Genomic DNA, 3,912 nt, shown 5'->3' on the forward strand with positions numbered 1-3,912 from the left:
CAGAAATAATGTTGGGGAAATGATAAGAAAATTTCAGGAGGATATGAAGATTGGCATAGTGGTGAACAGTGAGGAAAACGATCTTAGGTTCCAGGATTTCAGAGGTGGATTTGTCCAATGGGCAGATAGGGGGAGCTGAAAATAACAATAAAAACATCGGGTGATGCATTTTGGAAGTAACACGTCATGGGAGTACTCAAAGAACGGTAGGGCACTGGGAAACCCAAGAGTGAGTTTGCATGTGGGTCCACAGATTTGTGAAGGCAGCAGAATATAGTAGTTAAAAAGACAGGCACGACTTTATGAGTCAAGGCAAAGATTACGAGAGCACGAAAATCGGTGTCACATGTAGAAAAGTTCGTGAAGAAAGCATTTGGCACGCTTGCCTTCATGAGTCAGAACATTGATTATTGAAGTTCACGTCATGTTCTGGCTGTACAGATCATTAGTGGAGCCACATTTAGAATACTGCTGACAATTCCGATCACCTTCAACAGGAAAGATATTGTAAAACTTGAAAGAGTGCAGAATAGATTTACAAGGATGTTGCAGTGTCGAGAGGGCTTGAGTTGTAAGTAGAGAGTGCTTGAGCAGGGGCTTTTCCCGGCAGTGTTCTAGGCTGGTGTGTAAACTTCTAGACGTTTATAAAATCATGATTGAGGTTGGATCGGTGACTGGCCGAGGCCTTCTTTTTATCCAGGATGGTGGAATTCATAACGAGAGGGCACAACTTTAACGTGTTTTACACGGACACACTAAACAAGGGACAAAGTGTGATAGAGCGATATTTGGATTTCCAACAGACATCATCTCAGCTTAGTCTTCGACTTAATAAAAATGGGCATGTACTTGGGAATATAGTTTGAAAGGTAAACCATGAAGAGAACATTAAGGATATAAAAATTGAGTGATGTCGAGATGAGGAAGCTTGTGAGTAAAATATTGACCAATGAAGTATGAAGTGGAGAATGAGATGTTCGCAGGAACATTCAATAATGACCCTTTTATTTAAATTAGATACTGCAGGACTCTGAAATACAGAGGGATCACATTAACATGGTCTGCCGGGGGAGCAACTGATTAGGAACGCAATAGGTCTTTTAATTCATTTGTTCAGCAATGACTGGGCCAACATTTATTTCGCCACTCCAATCAGTATTTGAGACAGTGAGAATCTGATCGAAACACTGCATTTCATGATGTCTTTTTTTGGAGAAACGAAGTGTTGCAGTTATCAAATTGCGGCTTTTTCTTTTCCTGTTCACACTTTAATGTTCAACTATTCAGTTGATATCAGAGAATGCAGAGTTTCTCCGGCAATTATGCTTATGTTTCAGATTTTCTGCATCCACAGTTTATCTTTATTTAGTAATTTGGATGATCTGAGCTTTATGAGGAATGGAATGTTGCAAGCTGTCAAACATGTGACAGAAGTTTCAAACTGAATGCTGGCAAGATCATCATCAATTTTCCGAAGCAGATCAGCTGAGGTGGGAATAGAGTCAAAAAGTGTGGTGCTGGTCAAGCAGCATCCGGGGAGCAGGAAATTCGATGTTTCGCGTACAGGATGTTCATCAGGAATGCTTGAATCGTCGATTCCCCGCTCCTCAGATGTTGCCTTACAGGCTGTGATTTCCAAGTGCTACACTTGTTGACTTTGATCTCCAGCATCTAAAGTTATCACTTTCTGCTGAGGTGCGGTACAGTCAGGTACTGTTCCTGAGATGTAATAACGTGGTCGTGATGTCAGAGTGATTTTGTAGTTGAAAACTTATCCGTGAATCAATATTATTCTCCCGATCCCACTCTGCCAAGGACAGGCTGTTTCGATGGAGCTTGTTACAGTCAGTCAATTTGACAGTTGTGCATTTGGCAGGTCGCGAAAACGTGAATTCCCAATGCGTTGTTTAGACTCGAATACGATACGGAGACGTTCGGCCTTGGGTCTGCCACGGCCTAAATTTGAAAGTGGGTTTGCATATGCATAGTCGTTGTAGTGTATATTTGTGTCTGAGAGTGTAACCAGTTTTATTTTCTGATGGGTTTTAAAAATGAAGCGATCAACAGGATGTTGATTTTCATTTTTTTTTGATAATGTAAATCTGAACCAAAAATATGAATTGTTGGAGAAACTCAGCAGACTCCTCAGCATCTGTGGAGAGAAACTGAGTTAAAGTTTTAGATCGACAGAAACACGTTACTTATACATTTCTACATTATAACGCTGGGAAAATTATCAGTCTTATCTTTTGAATCAGGATTTTTATCAAAATATCTCAATGACAGACAACCGTCACCTTTACAAATTCAGAAGGACTTTATTGACTGTAATGCTGTTTCCGTTGCTCTCAGTTGGTGAAAGGCTGTGCTTAAATGCTTGCCTTCTTTCGTTTCTTTTCTCTCAGTTTGCAGCAATGTCGAAGAGAGAATTGGTCATTTTAGTGTCTAACTCAGCATGTGTCTCCATATGTCTCTCTTTGTCTCTGTGCATCCACCTCACCCTCTTCCTGTTACACATTCTCCAACACTTTGCCTGTCCTTACAGCTCTTTACCTATTTCGGCTCTGTGAAAAGTCTGACATTTCGAGACAATTTGAGTGTGCAGCTGCTGAGAGGCTTTTTGCCCACTGACTGGAGTGCTTTGAACTGGGCTCACATTCTCCGGATAATGTGTCTGTCACTTCAAACCAGGGAAGGCGACACTTCTTCCTCAAACAATTATGACTGTTTTGAATTCAAAATAGAATTCCTAATCCACAAGAAAAAAATGCAATTACACTACAAATAAAGAAGCACATTGATGTATATATTGTTGGTTTAAATGTATGAACGGTGGCATCAGAGAATGAGAGTGATCAGTTGGTGGTATCTCTGCCATTACCACAAAATTCCCCGGCAAATCTGCAGCGACCCCTGCCTCATTTCGTTATTCCGACCTAACTGGGAATGAAGGAGGGGCAATAAAAGAGGAGGAGAAGCAGAAGTGCTTGTGGAATAATGGAAAGAAACCACAGACATAAGTAATAGTTCGGAATGTAAGAAAAACATGGCATTTACTGTTGGAACTTAACCCGGATCACCAAATCATAACAGGGTGAAAGTCCAATAAGGCGCTTAGTTATTTTTGCGAAGACTTGAAACACCAAGCCCAAGTATGAACGCAACTAGTAGGCACCGCTGGGAGTTGAACCCAGGATTTCTTGTTTACTAGACAAGCGCTTTAACCAACTAAGCCACAGCGCCCCAGCAATCCGGCCCTCACTCATCCATATGTGGAGTTGCTTAACCACTTCCTCACAGTCCTTGGACATGTGTTTTCGGATTAATGTTGCTCACAGAGAATTGTATTCAGTCCTCGAATTTTCAAATACAAACAGTTTATAGCTGAAAATTCTCCACTGAAAAGGTAAAGAAAAACATAATCTCTTCTTGCATTCATTTAAAACTGGTATTTTCACCTGGTTAAAGTGACAGGAGAAAGAGGATGTGCTCATTCTATCGGCGCCCATGAACCACGTTAATACACACAGAGGGGACATCACATCAAGAGGAACAAGGTCATTGCGGTTAATTGACTAGCTGTAATGTGTAAGTAAGTATAAACACTGGGCAGTAAAAGCTGACCCAATGACACCGACATTGAGTTTTGCACCATCTGTTCCGCGCTGACTTCCTGCCTTATGCCTCCCAGGCATCATTGTCTATCACTTTATTTCACTGTCTTCGTCCACGTCTCAACTTATTTCAAACGATTGCAGATGTCTGATAGGAACCTTTAAATTTTCGAAACTGATTCCTGGAGTATAGTCGTCACTCAATGGGAAAGGATTCACTGCATATCCAGAATTACCATAGTGATGGAGGGGATGAATTACTTTCGTGAAGCTTTCAACGCCTTAGCACAGACATGCA

At 41.1% G+C, this 3,912-nt stretch overlaps 1 non-coding gene across 1 annotated transcript; it reads right to left on the minus strand.

Moving 5' to 3' along the window:
- Nucleotides 1-3,169: 3,169 nt before the first annotated feature.
- trnat-agu lies at nucleotides 3,170-3,243 on the minus strand. The gene has a single exon. It is a non-coding gene; the product is annotated as a tRNA-Thr (tRNA).
- Nucleotides 3,244-3,912: the final 669 nt, after the last annotated feature.

This window comes from Chiloscyllium plagiosum, unplaced genomic scaffold (assembly GCF_004010195.1).
Source record: "Chiloscyllium plagiosum isolate BGI_BamShark_2017 unplaced genomic scaffold, ASM401019v2 scaf_41308, whole genome shotgun sequence".
Classification (NCBI taxonomy): domain Eukaryota; kingdom Metazoa; phylum Chordata; class Chondrichthyes; order Orectolobiformes; family Hemiscylliidae; genus Chiloscyllium; species Chiloscyllium plagiosum.